General features: G+C 43.8%; 1 protein-coding gene across 4 annotated transcripts in view; it reads right to left on the bottom strand.

Annotated features, from left to right (window-relative positions):
- The window catches only part of LOC124711573 (carbohydrate sulfotransferase 8-like), a 118,934-nt gene extending 112,768 nt beyond the window's left edge, over positions 1-6,166 (bottom strand). For all 4 annotated transcript variants that reach the window (XR_007005486.1, XM_047241719.1, XM_047241716.1 and 1 more), the window contains exon 1: positions 6,112-6,166. The gene's annotated coding sequence lies outside the window, so the exon portion shown is untranslated. The remainder of the gene's footprint in view (positions 1-6,111) is intronic.
- Between the last annotated feature and the right edge of the window lie 13,036 nt (positions 6,167-19,202).

Raw genomic sequence — 19,202 nt, 5'->3', positions numbered from 1 at the left:
ACCTGGGTGCACGAATGGCAAAACGTCATTTTTTCGGATGAATCCAGGTTCTGCTTACAGCATCATGATGGTCGCATCTGTGTTTGGCGACATCGCGGTGAACGCACATTGGAAGCGTGTATTCGTCATCGCCATACTGGCGTATCACCCGGCGTGATGGTATGGGATGCCATTGGTTACACGTTTCAGTCACCTCTCGTTAGCACTGACGGCACTTTGGACAGTGGACGTTACTTTTCAGATGTGTTACGACCCGTGGCTCTACCCTTCATTCGATTCCTGCGAAACCCTACATTTCAGCAAGATAATGCACGACCGCATGTTGCAGGTCCTGTACGAGCCTTTCTGGATGCAGAAAATGTTCGACTGCTGCCCTGGCCAGCACATTCTCCAGATCTCTCACCAATTGAAAACGTCTGGTCAATGGTAGCCGAGCAACTGGCTCGTCACAATACGCCAGTCACTACTCTTGAAGAACTGTGGTATCGTGTTGAAGCTGCATGGGCAGCTGTACCTGTACACGCCATCCAAGCTCTGTTTGACTCAATGCCCAGGCGTATCAAGGGCGTTATTACGGCCAGATGTGGTTGTTCTGGGTACTGATTTCTCTGGATCTATGCACCCAAATTGCGTGAAAATGTGATCACATGTCAGTTCTAATAATTTATATTTGTCCAATGAATACCCGTTTATGATCTGCATTTCTTCTTGGTGTAGCAATTTTAATGGCCAGTAGTGTAAATCAAATTGAGAACATTGGTACAGAAAGGAAAAAGGAAGTAGATGATTGTTCTCGAATCTCAAAATAAGTCATGGTTACAAATTACTGACACAAATTATTTAAAACGTAATGGAAAAACTGGTAGTTACCAACTTCGGAGAAAATCAGTTTGGGTTACAGAACAATGCAGGAGCACGCGAGGCTATACTAACCCTTCGACTTATTTTAGAAGATAAGCTGAAGAAATGATAACGTACATACGTAGCATTTGTAGATTTACAGAAGGCTTTTGACAACGTTGAATGAATGCGCTATTTGAAATTCAGATGATAGCAGGGATGAAATACAAGTAGCAAAATGTCATACAAACAGCTTGTTCGAAACCCAGACTGCTGTTATAAGAGTCTAACGACATCTAAGGGAAACAGTGATCGAGAAGGGAATGATACGGATTTGTAGTCTATCCTCATTGCTATTAAATGTGTACACTGAGCAAGTAGTAACGGAAACCAAAGAAAAATTTCAGGAAGGAATTTGTCGCTGCGTAACTCATCTGACGGGAGAGAAGGAACATCGTTGCCCCAGCAGGAAAGGAGGGTTTAGTATGCTCTGTACGCTTGTAACGACAACACAAGTTATGTATATTGAGCTCAGCAATAACTAGTGTGGAAATCTTATCCTCATGGTGTATCACTGTCCTGCTACCAAGCCTCCGGTACCTCATTTCCCACAAATTAAAGGAATTAAAATTTAGGGACAAGAAAAAAGCTTGGACGTTTGCCGATGTAATCCTGTCAGACAGCAAAGAACTTGCAAGAGCAGTTGAACGGAACCAATGGTGTTATGAAAACACATGAACATCAACAATGCTAAAACAATGGTAATGAAATGTAGTGGAATGACTTCGCGTAATGCTGAAAGAAATAATGATGAAATGAAAAATTAAGAGTGCCAGATGAGTTTTGCTATATGGGCAGCAAAATAATTGATACTGGCAGAAAAGAGAGGATTTAAAACGCGGACTGGCTACAGCACGAAAAGACTCTCTCAAAAAGGTGAATTAATTAGCTAACGTCTAATGTAAATATAAGCTGTAGGAAGTCCTTCCCGAGGCTATGTGTCTGGAGCGTAGTCCTCTACGCAAGTGAAATGTGAACGACAAGCACATCAGAAAATAAATTTTCGAAACGTGGTGCTATAGGAAAATTCTGAAGGTTAGACCGGTAGATCCAGTAATTAATGAGGAGAGCGCTGAACTGTAGTGAGGAAAAAAGAAATTTATGACACAGACCGACTAAAAGATGAGATCGGTTGATGCAACATATCCTGAGACATCAGGAAATCGTGGTAAGTCTGAGAAAGGGGCAAGGGTGAGGGGGGCTGACGGGTATATGTAGAGGGAACGAAGGCTAGAATACAGGAAGCAGGTTCAGATGGCTGTAGTTATGCACAGCTGAAGTGGCTTGCACAGCATAGACCAGCATGCAGAGCTACACGAGACCAGTTTCGTGCGGAAGGCAACACCAACAACAGTGCTAAAACACTAGCGCCTCGGAGACTGAAAGAGTACTTTGTTTAAAGTGAGCGTTTAAAGAAACAGTGCTCTCGGAAAGTGGAAATTACAACTGCATGTTTTCGTTGAATAATTTTTACGATTTTCGTAAATGCTGAACGACAATGCTTGGAATCGGTTCATTCAACTTTTCGTGATCAGTCGTCTCCAGGAATCTGATCTGCAGAATTTCATCTCAGTCGTGCTTCTGTAGCGATGAATTTCGCCAAGGGCAAATAAAATCGGTTGTTGTTGGAAAAAAAACCAGAACGCTGGGCACTACATGAGTGAAGAGGACGGTCATATTAATCATAGGAAGATAGACGGCCCCTCACACCACCTGAAATGTTCGGGGGAATGCAAAGTCCGTATGGAACATCGCTACACGAGACGAAACTGGGTACATTCGCACGAGCCGGAGACTAAGTAGCAACCAGTTGTTTTGGGCCTTCGAAGATGAACCGAAACCTACAAAAGTTGTTCGTTCGTGTAACACTTCCAAGAGAATGATCGCTTGTTTCTTTGTTTACACCGGACATGTCAACCATTGCTTTACACGATCGAAGAATAGAATTACAGCTGTATTGTATAGGACATTTTGTTTGCCGCAAGTCACCGATGAATTCCGGAGAAACAGCCGGAAACGGCGCATCTCTTCACCGTCTCGCTGCATGTCAAATAATTGTTTCGGGGAAAGAAGCATCGAATTAACATCTCGTTGTCCGTATGTCCCTAGTCTATAACGCAACGACTACCTTTTGTTTCCTACAGCAAACAAAAAATGCAGAGACAGTGGTTTTTATCACCTAAAGAAGCTATGGCCTTCTTTCAAAGCCACGCTTTTAGCTATCAACATTGGAGTGGAAGAAATGATTCCAAATTTGGTTCGAACGCATGCAAATGTGGGTGTTTTAATGGCGAATCTATTTATTTTTTCATTCATTTAATCATTGGTGTGCAGGTGATGTCACCATGAGTAAAGTACACGAGGGCTTATAAAGTGTGATTGACACGTTTTGAAACATACATCATACACTATGGTACTGCACATAGAAAAAAAGATACACTCCTCATGGAAAGAAAGTACTAACAAACAGGATTATGAGTTATTTAGTAAATCAGGTCTACATCTACATCTACATTTATACTCCGCAAGCCACCCAACGGCGTGTGGCGGAAGGCACTTTACGTGCCAGTGTCATTACCTCCCTTTCCTGTTCCAGTCGCGTATGGTTCGCGGGAAGAACGACTGTCTGAAAACCTCCGTGCACGCTCTAATCTCTCTAATTTTACATTCGTGATCTCCTCGGGAGGTATAAGTCGGGGGAAGCAATATATTCGATACCTCATCCAGAAACGCACCCTCTCGAAACCTGGCGAGCAATCTACACCGCGATGCAGAGCGCCTCTCTTGCAGAGTCTGTCACTTGAGTTTATTAAACATCTCCGTAACGCTATCACGGTTACCAAATAACCCTGTGACGAAACGCGCCGCTCTTCTTTGGATCTTCTCTATCTCCTCCGTCAAACCGATCTGGTACGGATCCCACACTGATGAGCAAAACTCAAGTATAGGTCGAACGAGTGTTTTGTAAATCACCTCCTTTGTTGATGGACTACATTTTCTAAGCACTCTCCCAATGAATCTCAACCTGGTACCCGCCTTACCAACAATTAATTTTATATGATCATTCCACTTCAAATCGTTCCGCACGCATACTCCCAGATATTTTACAGAAGTAACTGCTACCAGTGTTTGTTCCGCTATCGTATAATCATACAATAAATGATCCTTCTTTCTATGTATTCGCAATACATTACATTTGTCTATGTTAAGGGACAGTTGCCACTCCCTGCACCAAGTGCCTATCCGCTGCAGATCTTCCTGCATTTCGCTACAATTTTCTAATGCTGCAACTTCTCTGTATACTACAACATCATCCGCGAAAAGCCGCATGGAACTTCCGACACTATCTACTAGGTCATTTATATATATTGTGAAAAGCATTGGTCCCATAACACTCCCCTGTGGCACGACAGAGGTTACTTTAACGTCTGTAGACGTCTCTCCATTGATAACAACATGCTGTGTTCTGTTGGCTAAAAACTCTTCAATCCAGCCACACAGCTGGTCTGATATTCCGTGGGCTCTTACTTTGTTTATCAGGCGACAGTGCGGAACTGTATCGAACGCCTTCCGGAAGTCAAGAAAAATAGCATCTACCTGGGAGCCTGTATCTAATATTTTCTGGGTCTCATGAACAAATAAAGCGAGTTGGGTCTCACACGATCGCTGTTTCCGGAATCCATGTTGATTCCTACATAGTAGATTCTGGATTTCCAAAAACGACATGATACTCGAGCAAAAAACATGTTCTAAAATTCTACAACAGATCGACGTCAGAGATATATGTCTATAGTTTTGCGCATCTGCTCGACGACCCTTCTGGAAGACTGGGACTACCTGTGCTCTTTTCCAATCATTTGGAACCCTCTGTTCCTCTAGAGACTCGCGGTACACGGCTGTTAGAAGGGGGGCAAGTTCTTTCGCGTACTCTGTGTAGAATCGAATTGGTATCCCGTCAGGTCCAGTGGACTTTCCTCTATTGAGTGATTCCAGTTGCTTTTCTATTCCTTGGACACTTATTTCGATGTCAGCCATTTTTTCGTTTGTGCGAGGATTTAGAGAAGGAACTGCAGTGCGGTCTTCCTCTGTGAAACAGCTTTGGAAAAAGGTGTTTAGTATTTCAGCTTTACGCGTGTCATCCTCTGTTTCAATGCCATCATCATCCCGGAGTGTCTGGATATGCTGTTTCGAGCCACTTACTGATTTAACGTAAGACGAGAACTTCCTAGGATTTTCTGTCAAGTCGGTACATAGAATTTTACTTTCGAATTCACTGAGCGCTTCACGCATAGCCCTCCTTACGCTAACTTTGACATCGTTTAGCTTCTGTTTGTCTGAGAGGTTTTGGCTGCGTTTAAACTTGGAGTGAAGCTCTCTTTGCTTTCGCAGTAGTTTCCTAACTTTGTTGTTGTACCACGGTGGGTTTTTCCTGTCTCTCACAGTTTTACTCGGCACGTACCTTTCTAAAACGCATTTTACGATTGCCTTGAACTTTTTCCATAAACACTCAACATTGTCAGCGTCGGAACAATTGTAAAATTCTGTCATAGTGCAAAATGCTTTAATTTCAGCTATTTTTGGCTCTTATTTTTAAAGTTAGTAAGACATGCAGCATGTGCCCGCACAATTAATGTGTTGAAAAGCTTCTAACCTACGCTTTCGTAATTGCCCTGTGTTTTTTTAACTCGAGTTGTAGGTTTGACATATTGTGATAACGAACAGACTGCCTCAGTGTGTAACTGTTTTCTATCACGTACGAAAGGCAATTGTATATGAAAACAAACGGGTCGATCAATACCTGTAATATTATGAAAAGGGTGTACACTCTACATGATATGTCACATTTGGTAACCCCAAAGATGCTCCTAGTGGCTTCCTTCTGTAAAAATAATATATATATATATATATATATATATATATATATAATATATATATATATATATATATATTCCAGGCTCTTAGAGAATGCAAAATCTTAGATAGCAACGAAAGAGGCGTAACAGGAATTAATCACCAGTTTTTCAGATGTGCGTAATTTTTCAGTAGAAAGGTAACTTATGAAAGCTTTCGAGCTGTATGTATTTGTGTTGGTCTCCCACATTACCTTTTAAGATACAATTAAACGATTTCTATGAGGATAATGTTTTTCTTTAATTTTATTTGCAATAAGTTAGGAGGCCGGCCCGGGTGCCAGCAGGGAGTCGGACTTACCGGAGTTCGAGGCGCACACACTCAGCTGCTTCGCCGCGGTCGCGTCACGACGCGCCGCACAACTAACTGAACACCGGTTCAGCCGGGCAGCTACCGGACGCCGCCGCGGCGCGGCAGCACCTGCTCTTTGACCTTGCCAGCGCCTCGTTACGACTACTAATGCTCAAACGAGACACGACGCTGGCGCACATCCCAGGAGAGGACATAATAGTCTAAACGTTTTTTTTTATACATAAACCAATACCCAAGTTCCTTTGACGCTTTCTGGAAATAAAGGACGTGTGAAACGTTTAAAATGTAAACGAATTCCAGAAAAAAACAAGCTACACAAACACCAGCCAACTGACCGACCTGCGCTATGTCATCAAAGTATCCGGACACCCCCAAAAACATACGTTTCTCAGGTGCATTGAGCTGCCACCTACTGCCACGCACCCCATATCAGCGACCTCAGTAGTAATTAGACATCGTTGGAGAACAGAATGGGGCGCTCTGCGGATCTCACGGACTTCGAACGTGGTCAGTTCATTAAGTGTCACTTGTGTCATACGTCTGTACGCGAGATTTCCACACTCCTAAACCATCCCTAGGTCCACTGTTTCTAATGTGATAGTGAAGTGGAAACGTGAAGGGACACGTACAGCACAAAAGCGTACAGGCCGACCTCGTCTCTTGACTGACAGAGACCGCCGACAGTTGAAGAGGGTCGTAATGTGTGATGGGCAGACATCTATCCAGACCATGACACAGGAATTCCAAACTGCATCAGGATCCACTGCAAGTACTATGACTGTCAGTTGGGAGGTCAGAAAACTTGGATTTCATGGTAGAGAGGCTGCTCATAAGCCACACATCACGCCAGTAAATGCCAAACGACGCCTCGCTTGGTGTAAGGCGCGTAAACACTGGACGATTGAACAGTGGAAAAACGTTTATGGAGTGACGAATGCGGCGATTCGATCGCAGGGTGTGGGTATGGAGAATGCATGGTGAACGTCAATTGCCAGCGTGTGTAGTGCCAAAGTAAAATTCGGAGGCGGTGGTGTTATGGTGTGGTCTTATTATGAGGGCTAGAGATACACATAAACAAATGTTTATACGAAAAAATTCGACATTTCGAGTTGTTGGGTAAATACGCGATCGATAGAGTTACTCTCGAAGATGTGTTCCTTATCATTTCATGAACAGCACTGGGTCGTATTGTGGGAGTGCACAGATGCTTATTGCATAGAAGGTAGACGTACTCCTGACAGTCAAGATGTGAACGCCACAATGAAGTATGCTGTGTGCGCCGTGATTAGCAGAGTTAAAATCTGTAACACGTCTTCAGTGGAGAGAATGGAACGTCGAACCTCGCAGATATAAATCCGTTCATCAGTGGGACAGAACTCTTCGGGAAACGGGAAGATGCTGGAAAACATCATAAAAAGCATGTGAATTAAGAAACTGTGGAACATGTGTGTGAAGCATTCGCTAGAAGCCTATGAAAGTCCATTACACGAGCTAGCTCCCCATTTGGTAGTCCACGACACTATGCACTAATGTCTCCGGTTCTATGCTCCGAGCCGGCCGGTGTGGCCAAGCGGTTAAAGGCGCTTCAGTCTGGAACCGCGCGACCGCTATGGTCGCAGGTTCGAATCCTGCCTCGGGCATGGCTGTGTGTGATGTCCTTAGGTTAATTAGGTTTAAGTAGTTCTAAGTTCAAGGGGACTGATGACCTCAGATGTTAAGTAAGTGCTCAGAGCCATTTTTGTATGCTCCGAACTCCAGCTTTTGCATCACATTAAGACTGTGGATCACCGCAGACAATGTGATTTTGACTTTGAAAATATACATTACATAGACAATTTATATGTTGGCGAGCTTCTCAGCGACGCGACAGTAGCACCTGAAGATGGCGGGCAGTTGTCCCGCTGAAATATTGTGCGGTTTTTACAATATTATCCGGCGTAATTCCCAGGAACCTATCAAGCACATGTTGTGATTGGTCCATTTTTGTTGTGGAATATACAGTGACAGGGCACTCTTATCATGTCATGCTGGCGAACTATTCAGTTTCACAGATGCCTCCTGGTGTCTTTATCCAGCATGGTGGTGTCCCACGCCACTATTGTGGGATTTACTGAGCGATGTATCAGAAGTGGGGTTCCCACTGCCTGGCCCCCTCGATCACTCGATCTGACACTGCTGGACTCTGCTGGATTGCAGTGGATGGGGGTTTATCGAGGACATAGTTTACAGAACAAAGGTTAGCGATCTGGTGGATTTGAGGCAACGGATCTTCGCCACAGTAGATGCCATGACACCTATTATACTTATGAACATGTGGCGAGAGGTGGAGTACCGTTTCGATATCTGTTCTGGCGCTAGGAACTTGCTTATTCTGTATAAGAAATATTAGTAAATAATAATAGTGACGCTGTCACTGTTTGTTGGTAATATTTACTGACAAAATGCAACCCAACGCTAGGTTGAGTACATACGGCTATCCTGTATGGCCGTTTTTTAGTACGACTTAAAAAAAAGTGAGAGATTATTAATTGATCACCGATGAGTCGGTTTTCGATTGTATTCAGGAGACGTACGGATCGATTGCGCGAAGGGGTTTTCTTAACTGATCTTTTGACCCGGATTGCCTTCACGCAATCAGAATCTTCAATGAAAATACCTAAAGGACCTATTTGAATATGAAAATGGAAATTAAAGCAAATTAGTGGAATTTCGCAAGAAAAAGATTAACAGATCGGAAGTTGAACACATTAGTGGTCTCCCAAATACAATCGAGACACCGCAATAAAGAGCGAACCTGTAACAAAGCTCATAAACAATTTGAACATCATTTTTGGTTAGTGAAAGAAAAGAATAAGAAGAAAATTACTGCATCGTAAAATATTAATATATTTTGAACAAACTGGCTTTAAACTTCTAGACATTGACAAACACACAATAAATACATGACTTACATCTGATATTTCTTTTGTACATGGCGCAGTCCAATAATGGCTGCTCTGTCAGTCCGTTCCTTCTTAAAATTAAATGTCTTTGCGTGCGCGTAAATACATTATATCTTTTCCCGGGTAACCGAAACGTTTGTTCGTCGTTTCACATAGTTTTCACACAAAATAAAAATACAACTTGTAGCAATGCTATGTGGTACGTCTTAACATGTCGGCGACTGAAAGTACAAAGGATAATGAAGTCTCTAGAATATTTCTTAACAAAAGATAGATTGTTCTTTCGCAGCTTCTTGCTATCAAGCGCTGCGGCAATAATTTTAAACATCTGCGCCCAGCGGGTCGTAGTGTTTATTTGGATTATTTAAACGCTGGACGCGCGTCTTGGTATAGGCGCAAATTAAAAAAAAAAAAAATATTTCGTCTCTTTACTCTCGTGCTGTGATGCTTAGCAGTTTTACGAACTAAGCTCGTTGGCTGTCCTTTTCTTTTATGACAAATATCTCATATGCAAAGTATCTGAAATCCAATAATATTACACTGTCGAGCAACAAACGGTGCCCACACTGAACTCTACCAACATGCATAGAAATGTTTCAGCTTCTGTTTATAATTTTGGACACACAAAGTTATAGACCTTACCAGATACGAAATATAAACAAATGTTTTTGTATATCTCTAGCCTGCACATCCGGTGTTACAATAGTGGGACAAACTTCATTTCAGTGCATTTTCTTAGTGTTGGCTATGCATTTTCTTAGTGTGGGCTACCTAAATTCAGGAACAAACCATGCGAGGTGCCGGTGTGAAGAAGAGTTTGTACCTCTTTAATTCATATGACTCTTGCATGAGAACGAGACATGCACTCGCCCCCCTCCTTATCTATGAGGTTCAAATGGCTCTGAGCACTATGCGACTTAACTTCTGAAGTCATCAGTCGCCTGGAACTTAGAACTAATTAAACCTAACTAACCTAAGGACATCACACACATCCATGCCCGAGGCAGGATTCGAACCTGCGACCGTAGCGGTCGCTGGGTTCCAGACTGTAGCGCCTAGAACCGCACGGCCACTCCGGCCGACCCTTATCTATCAGCTAATTAATTATGAGCACAACGGTAACGGAAGGAAATGATGGTGGACCCTGATAGTAAAATAAGAAGTGCACACTCACAATAATTTAACAAAAATCGTAATCTACTCAAAAAAGAGATCTTTATCGTAATAAACACCAGGAAATGGGATTCTACCTATATCTACGAAATGATATATAAGTTGACCAATCATGCCTCTGCTATTCAGCTGAGGTCACTGAACTTGCCGTTTGACAGGCTACGAAAACAACCTGCTTAGACCACCGGCCATCATGTGCCAGACAGTCGCACTCAGCAGGGCCCGGTCCACAAGTTTTCTCCAAATCAAGAGGACAATGCAGTCAGTAGGTGCCAGGAATCTTCGTTCCGGACGCGCCGGAGCGGTAAACACACAAACTGCGGCGACACGCAGACGTCTCGCAGGTCGTTTCGCCCTGCATACAATAGGCGAAACTCGACCGACGTCAGTCGTTCCACCACGCGCTTGAGCCTATTGTACGAACCCCTCAGAATTCAGGGAATTGCAGCCACCAACCGGAAACGCAGTGTGCCACGTCCTCTGAAGCCCACCTCGTACAAGCCACCCAGGGAAGTAAAACAACATGTTTAGGAATCGAGTGAAAAGTATTTTTTGAGCTCTCAGTACAAATACTCTCATTACAATAACCTTATTCGGCCTGTTACTACCGTGCAATGAGATAGAACATTAATGAAATTGATGAAAATGAGAGGCGACATGCAAAAGAGGGCTCGGAACCTCTCAACCTATTATTCTCCTTTGATTGACAGGTCCTTAACTTGTTGTTCTGTGAGGTGGATTATGACCCCCAAGGCATAATCCTTCCTTTTGATTGACAGGTGCTTAACCTACTATTCCCCCACCTATTGCCTTCCCCCTCCTTCTCCTCTGTGCATCACTGGTACACTTCCAGACCTGAGTTACCCGAATAGCCCCCTCTCACTCTATCAATTTCATTGACAACTTAATTAAGTTGAGCACTTAATCAACCCTCACAAGCCTCCCCTCCACCACCCCCCTCCCCTACCTGGAAATTGGCGGCTCTATGCTGGAGAGAAAGGACTTCATGACAGGAAATTCAATTACATGGGAGAAGGTATATTGTTTATTTGTAAAAAATTCGGTTTGCAGGGGTTGGATCTCCCTTGCTCATCATTCTCTGCTGTTTGGGAAGCTGCAGGTCTTGTAAAATACATCGAAAAGAAGTATTAAATCGATTGCTTTTTTTTATTCCGATCGCACGAGGAATACCATCATGAAACACCAGTCACACGTAATTACACTGTTAAAAATCGTTCGATCACGGAGCACACACTGTCCGTCCTCCCATCTCGCCAACTGCACAGGCTGCCCGCTCACGCACCCCAGGGCCTACGGCAGCTACCGGGCCGCGCCAGAGAGGCGAGAGCCTGAGAAGCGGCGGTACGCTAGGGTCCCGCAGCTGACAGACAGGATCTCAACTAATCCCCGGACAAAAGCACCCGGGAAATTCCTGTCGAAACACGTGCCTCCTGCGGAATATTGATGCACGCAAGATCTCCAAAAAAATGTTCAAATGTGTGTCAAATCCTATGGGACTCAACTGCTAAGGTCATCACTCCCTAAGCTTACACACTACTTAACCTAAATTATCCTAAGGACAAACACACACACCCATGCCCGAGGGAGGACTCGAACCTCCGCCGGGACCAGCCGCTTAGTCCATGACTGCAGCGCCCGAGACCGCTCGGCTAATCCCGCGCGGCGCAAGATCTCCTTTCAAGGCAAATGGCTTATTGACAATTGATCCAGAAATACTTCTGAAGTTGATAAATAATTAATCTCCGGTCACGTGATCGTGATGTAGGGGACATAAGGAAGATGCAGAAGCTATGTGAAGCACACAAATTGACGATGTCACAAAAGTAGTAGCTGACAGACTCGAAAACACTTTTTAAGAAATGGATGTTGCATACAAAGAGAGAGAGAGAGAACTGTAGTTTGCTTCGTAGATGACATAGGAACTAGTACGACATATTTCATTCTAAACTGCCCCAGCCTTCCTGTGCACTTTTCTTGAGGTACACTTCACGTACTACAGCAGGAGTTTTTAAATCTGGTGTGGAATATCACCCGTCTTGAAGATGTCACAAACGGTGCTTCAGAAGACGCACCATGAGAAATATTAATTAAATCGTTGATATAACGTTTGATCAATTTGATTCGCACAGTTTAAAACTACTTTAAATTAAAAAAAACCGACACTACTCAATGGTTTGCATGAATAGACAACAGTGTCATGACTTTTTTATAATTTTGCGTAGTTTTAAACTGTGTAAATCAAATCGATCAAACGTTATATTAACATTTAATTAATATTTCCCATGACCCATCTTCTGAAGCACCATCTTCAAGATGTGATATTCTGCAATAGATTTAATAACTCCTGAAGCAGTTCATGTAGTGTCCCTCATGAAAAGTGCACTGGAAGGCTGGGGCAGTTTCAAGTCCACGGTGGAATGAAATATCTCATGAAAGGTCCTAAGTCATCTGCAAAGCGAACTACAGCTCTCTCTCTCTCTCTCTTTGTATGCAAAAATCTTTTTTAAAAGTGTTTTCGAGTCAGTCAGCTACTACTTTTGCGACATCGTCAATTTGTGTGCATGAGATACCTACCGTGTCCACCTTATATCCCCTACATCACGATCACATGACCGGAAATTAATTATTTATTAACTTCAGGAGTATTTCTGGATCAGTTCTCAATCAGCCATTTGACTTGAAAGGAGATCTTGAGTACATCAGTATTCTACAGGAGTCACTTGTTTCGACAGGGATTTCTCGGGTGTTTTGGTTCGGGGATTAGTGTGACATCTGGTCTGTCAGTCACGGGACCCTAGTAGGGATTTCTCGGGTGTTTTGGTTCGGGGATTAGTGTGACATCTGGTCTGTCAGTCACGGGACCCTAGTAGGGATTTCTCGGGTGTTTTGGTTCGGGGATTAGTGTGACATCTGGTCTGTCAGTCACGGGACCCTAATAGGGATTTCTCGGGTGTTTTGGTTCGGGGATTAGTGTGACATCTCGTCTGTCAGTCACGGGACCCTAGTGCGCCACCACTTCTCGGGCTCTCGCCTCGCCTCGCCGGTGTGGTGCGGCCCGGCAGCTGATTCGAGTCCTGGGGTGCGTGGGTGGGGAAGCCTGTACAAATGACGAGACGGACGGTGCATGCTTCGTGATCGAACGATTTCTAACAGTGTAATTATATGTGACTGGTGTTTAGTGGTGGTATTCCTTGTATGATCACAATTAAAAAAAGCGATCGATCTAATACTTTTTTCGATGTATTTTACAAGACCTGCATCCTCCCAAAAGGCAGAGAATGATGAGAAAGAGAGATCCAACCCCTGCAAACTGAGTTTTTTTATAAATAATCAGTATACCTGCTGCTATGTATTTGAATTTTCTGTCGTGGGGGCCTTCCTCTCCAACATAGAGCCGCCAATTTCCAGATAGGGGAGGGGAAGAGGGGAGGGATGGGGAGGATTGGGATGTCTATCAGAGGGGAGGGGTTAATTAATTGATCAATTTAATTAAGTAGTCAATCAAATTGATAGAGTGATATGGGCTATTCGAATAACTCGGGCCTGAATGTCTACCAGTACCAGCGAGGGGGAGGGGGAGGAGGAGAGGGACAGGTGCAGTAACAATAGGTTAAGGACCTGTCAATCAAAAGGAAGAGTTATGTCCAGGGGGTCGTAATCCACTTCATAGAACAATAGATTGATTGATGATGATGAAGACCCATACACCGTAACAGAGCGTAGGGGACGATGTGGGAGACCCACACCGCCGTACTAGACAAGGTCCTAGTGGAACTGGTTTGCTGTTGCCTTCCGATGACCGTAATGGAGATGAATGATGATGATGAAGACGACACAACAACACCCAGTCATCTCGAGGCATGTGAAAATCCCTGACCCCGCCGGGAATCGAACCCGGGACCCCGTGCTCGGGAAGCGAGAATGGTACCGCGAGCTGTGGACGGACAATAGATTAAGGACATTTAAATCAAAGGAGAATAATAGGTTTGCCCCTGAATGTAGGCAAGTCACATTAACAAATGCACTGAAACGAAGTTTGTCTCACTACTCATTTCTCTAGAAACCCTGTCATTAAAGTTTTATCCACCAAGCACTGTCTCATGTATATTTTAACAGCTTTTGATCCCACACACAGTGAAATAAGACCAACTACTGTGAGGCAGTTGGTACAACAGTGCTACACATGGTACAGTTTGTTGGGTGAACTGGTGGTGGCGGTCAGGGAGTCGTGGTGGAGTCAGCACTGGGTACACATACCCAATTGACTGCCTGACAAGAAAAGTTGGTCAGTTGGTTGGCCAAAGCACCTACACACATCCAGTTTGTCAGTCAGCTGGTACGTGAGTAAGACCCCTAAAACGGGAAGTCATTTATACTCGTATGTAACTGCAACAGGAGTGCTCCCAGAACTGAATCCAGTGGAATGCCCCACTCAGAAGCAGACTCATCATGTGGACTGTCTGGCATCACCCTATGCTGCTTATCTACGTCCATCCTCTGAAAGTCAACTGTGAAGTACATAGCAGATGGTACTTAGCATCGAACAACACATTATTTTTTCTAACTGTTTCAATAGCTTAAGGAGCATGGGAAGATTGATTGATTAACTGTCTCTGTGTCTGCTGAATTTCTATAACCCTGTTCCATGGTCCTTGTGGGAGTGATGAATGCTATGCTGAAGAATATCTTTAGGCGGTCGACTCAGTACTGTTCCTTCAGTAAGTAAGATTTTTCGGGATAATTTACGTGTATCTCCAACAGTCTGCCTATTCAGGTTTCTCACCATTTCCTTGATCCTCTCCCACAAGTGAAACAAACACCTGACCAATCTTGCTGACATCTGCATACGTTCAATAACGCTTGTCAGTCCTATTGGTACAGGACCACACACCTGAACAGTATACTGAGATGTGATGCTCAACTGATTTGTGAGCGCTCTCTTTTGTGGACTGACTGCATTTCGCCAGTATCTTGCCAATTAGCCGAAGTCTACCACCTGCCTTACTTATGTCTGAGAATATGTGGTCATTTCATTTAATATGCCTACAAGTTGTTATACTCAGGTATTTGTAAGAGCTGACTGGTTCTAATTGTGAATCATTGATACTGTAGTCATAGGACACTATATTTTTTCTTTTCTTGAAGTGGATAATTTTATGTTTCTGTTCATTTAAAGCAAGCTACTGATGTTTGCACAACTTTAAAATCTGAAAATTTGATCAAATATTTCTGCATCTCATTTTTTTGCAATACTTTATTATAAATAACTGCACCATTTACACATGGGTGGGCTTTTGCGGCCTGGATGGCTGCAGAGAATATCCTAGCCAGATGAAGACATGCATTCACATGCATATTACTCAGCAGAGGCAAGTGCTAACCTCACCAAAGTGGCAGTGCCATCGTGTCTATGCAAGAGAAACAGGGAGGGCGAATTCGAGTGTAGCAGTGCTCACTTGTGTCCACTCCACTACGATTACCATTAGAGCACTGTGACACACCACCAGTACATCACTAAGTCTGCTCAAGCCACAATTTACAGAACGTGACAGTCTAATTTCGAAATCTAAATGTGACGTACACTGTCACATTTATGTGTTACACCGGCATTCATTGTGTTAATCGCATCAAATATCGGTTTCTGAGTGTCACTTGTCTAACATCAATGGATTCTGTAAGTAGGGGGACAAACTTCGTTTTAGCACATTTTGTTAATACAGGTGGCATACATTCAAGGGCAAACCTATTGTTCTATTGCATGTCAGCTAAATCTATCGTTCTGCTAAGTGGTTTATGACCCCCGGGGGTTGATTCATAATCGATCCTTCTGAGAAGCCCCATCCCTCCCCTTCTGCCTCCCCTCACCCCTCTGGGAAATCCCGAACCCTCCCCTCCTCCCCCTCGCTGAGCAAGCACACTTTAGATGCAAAATTAATTGACTAATTAATTAAATTGATCAACTAACTACCCCTGTCCCCCTTTGGGAAATTTCTCAGGCCTTCCCTCCCCAGCCCCATCTGGAAATTGGCGGGAGAAAGACTCAATCTGTGCTGAAGGGGAACGATCTCATGGTAAGAAATTGAAATCAATCTCAATTACATAGCAGAGGCAATATTGTTTATTTACAAAATTCAATTTGTGAGGGGTTGGATCTCTCTTTTATTTGGTGGGAAAAGCTCACATCCAACAACTACATGTTCTTATTACGTAATTACACTGTGGTGGAGGTATACCAAACAATTCTTGGTAGACAAGGAAATATGTGGAATATTGTTTATTTAAACAATTTGTAGGATACAAGGCAGTGTATGGAATATTGTTTATTTAAACAATTTGTGGGATACAAGGTAGCACTGGAATACTTAAACAATTTGCGTCTTTTTTTCTGATCACACAAGGAATATTGTCAACATGAAATGCTCACCCCACCTTATTACATTTCTGTCACTTTCTTCTGTGAAAAAAAACAACACTTGGGCTGCAGCTGCAGCGTAAGACCTGAAGTGCCAGGCGTTCCTTCTAGCACCTGTATCGCCAGCAGGTCCACGAGGCACGTGCACATCGAAGCCGCTGTTGGGGCCTCGCTGCTGGATCCATGTGCTGGACCCCCAGCACTGCAGCAGCGCTTGGACCATGCTAATCCCCCTCAATAAAACATCAGATGGCGGCATCTCTTTCATATTGATACCTGAGAAATTCCTGTCAAAACAGACCTCTCCCTCTTTCCTTCTCCCCCCCCCTCTTTCAAGTGGATGCAACACACATAGACCAAGGTTTCGGCGCATCAACCCCTCCAACTTTCCATCCCCCTCCCCAGCCCCTCGCCACTCGTGCAGGCCTGGTGTTGGCAGTCGGTACATCACTTTGTCCTCACACTTCCACTTCTATGAGGTTGTGGAACAGATGAAGCAAAGGGATTCCAGAAGAACTAGGTAGCCCTTCCAAAAATGCTGGGCTGTGGATGTCTTGGAAATAAGTCCACCACTCCATCAGATTTATTGAGTAATTAATTAATCCACTGCAATGCATTGAGAAGCACTAAACACGACGCATCTAAACTGAAATCCAATTCGTAGTAATAGTTGTCCTGGCTAGATGCTGGAGATCGCTGAAACACACGCACACCCTGCACGCTCATGCCCCATTGTCCACACACCGTGCCCCAGGCCAGACATCTCACGCTGCATCTCAGTGATGACTGGAGTGGTAGGAATTCGCATGTTATCAACACGTCCAGTGCCAACACTTGGCACTGATCGGTATTGAATTTCTCATATTTTTACATAAAAATCGAAGAATACTAGCAACACCCTCGATCGCGAAGACTGCCCAACACACATTGAATATTAGTTCGCTATTTACCTAGCTAGAGGGCGACACGGTTGTACCCCACCTGACCGGTTCGTGAGATTTAGCGGTGGCTCACAATTTAAACTAGAAACGTCAATTCATTCTGGTCACCGACTACCTCTGCCCGCACGCCTAGGAAACCAGCCACGTCTTTATCAGTGTAATTATAATTAAATATTATGACAGTAGCACCAATTAGCACCAATCTGGTGACGTATGACAACGAGCGAAGTATCGGAAATACCTCCATCTGACAGCTATGAATCTGGAAATATCAGTTTACAACGTTGAAATAACAGTATCTGTAACCTCCTTATGACTGTCCATAACTGCCGGCCGCAGTGGTCTCGCGGTTCTAGGCGCGCAGTCCGGAACCGCGCGACTGCTACGGTCGCAGGTTCGAATCCTGCCACGGGCATGGGTGTGTGTGATGTCCTTAGGTTAGTTAGGTTTCAGTAGTTCTAAGTTCTAGGGGACTGATGACCACAGCTGTTAAGTCCCATAGTGCTCAGAGCCATTTGAACCATTTTGAACTGTCCATAACTTCTCCATGTGAAATCTGTCATACCCTTACGACTATTGATATACCGAAATTTGGAAATGTTCCACATCACATCCATATCACCCATATGATCGGATACATTTATTTTCTTTACACATGTTGGACCATAGCCATAGTTACTTCTCCATAACATTTCCTATTCTCAATTATAGGCGTATAGCGCCCAAAAAAATTATATTCCACACTCACGAGCATTGCATCGCAGAAGTCTTTCAAGTCCCTCAGCCCCAGCTGTCTCATGCGACATGCAGACAGGATGTCGCACTAATCCCTGAACAAAGCGTAAGGTGGCGGCAGTCTTCTGATATTTGATGCCCTAGAAATTGCTCTTCAAACAAATGCTCTCCCTCTATGTGTCGAGTGGTTGTTTCCTGTCACATGCTGCTGATTGAGGGAATTCCGATCAACCCGCCCAACCCTGTCGACCAAGGCTTATCTGAATACAGAACTGCTATTGGCTAATGCTGAGGATGTGTTCCAGAAAACTGTGTCCCTGTTGGCTGATGATGAATCAGTGAAGGTATATAAAGACTACCCTTACACTCCCAGCCTCATTCTGCATTCATCCGCCGTTGTCTGAGGTTGACTGTATTGTTCTCACTTGTGTTTGTCAATCATTAGTTTGATTCACCTAACATCAAGCGATCAGGTGCATCAAGCAGCAGCGGGATATCCAGTGGTGGCACACGGCACAGACAGTTAGGGCAGCATGGAGAATTACCTCGTAAGTACAAATTCAAATCGATAACTGTAACTTTTTCTTGCACTAAGAATTTCTTAGTAGTGGTACGAAATACAGGGTGAGCACAAAGTGTTGCCCTGATTATAAAAATTTATAGCAGAATAACCGTTTGACATAATAAGTTACATTTTATGCCCTTACATAGGTTAGTGTTACTGGTTGTGACCAATAGATGGCGCTAGTGCTCCACAACACAGTCGCGGTCTGTTAGGTCACGTTAGTTGCTGGCGAAATGGCGTGAGAAAGTGAATGTGTACTGTGGTTTCACGAAACGAAATCGCCCATCAGT

The sequence above is a fragment of the Schistocerca piceifrons genome, chromosome 8 (assembly GCF_021461385.2).
Source record: "Schistocerca piceifrons isolate TAMUIC-IGC-003096 chromosome 8, iqSchPice1.1, whole genome shotgun sequence".
Classification (NCBI taxonomy): domain Eukaryota; kingdom Metazoa; phylum Arthropoda; class Insecta; order Orthoptera; family Acrididae; genus Schistocerca; species Schistocerca piceifrons.
The sequence above is the reverse complement of the archived record's forward strand: the minus strand, read 5'-3'. Positions and strand labels throughout refer to the sequence as shown.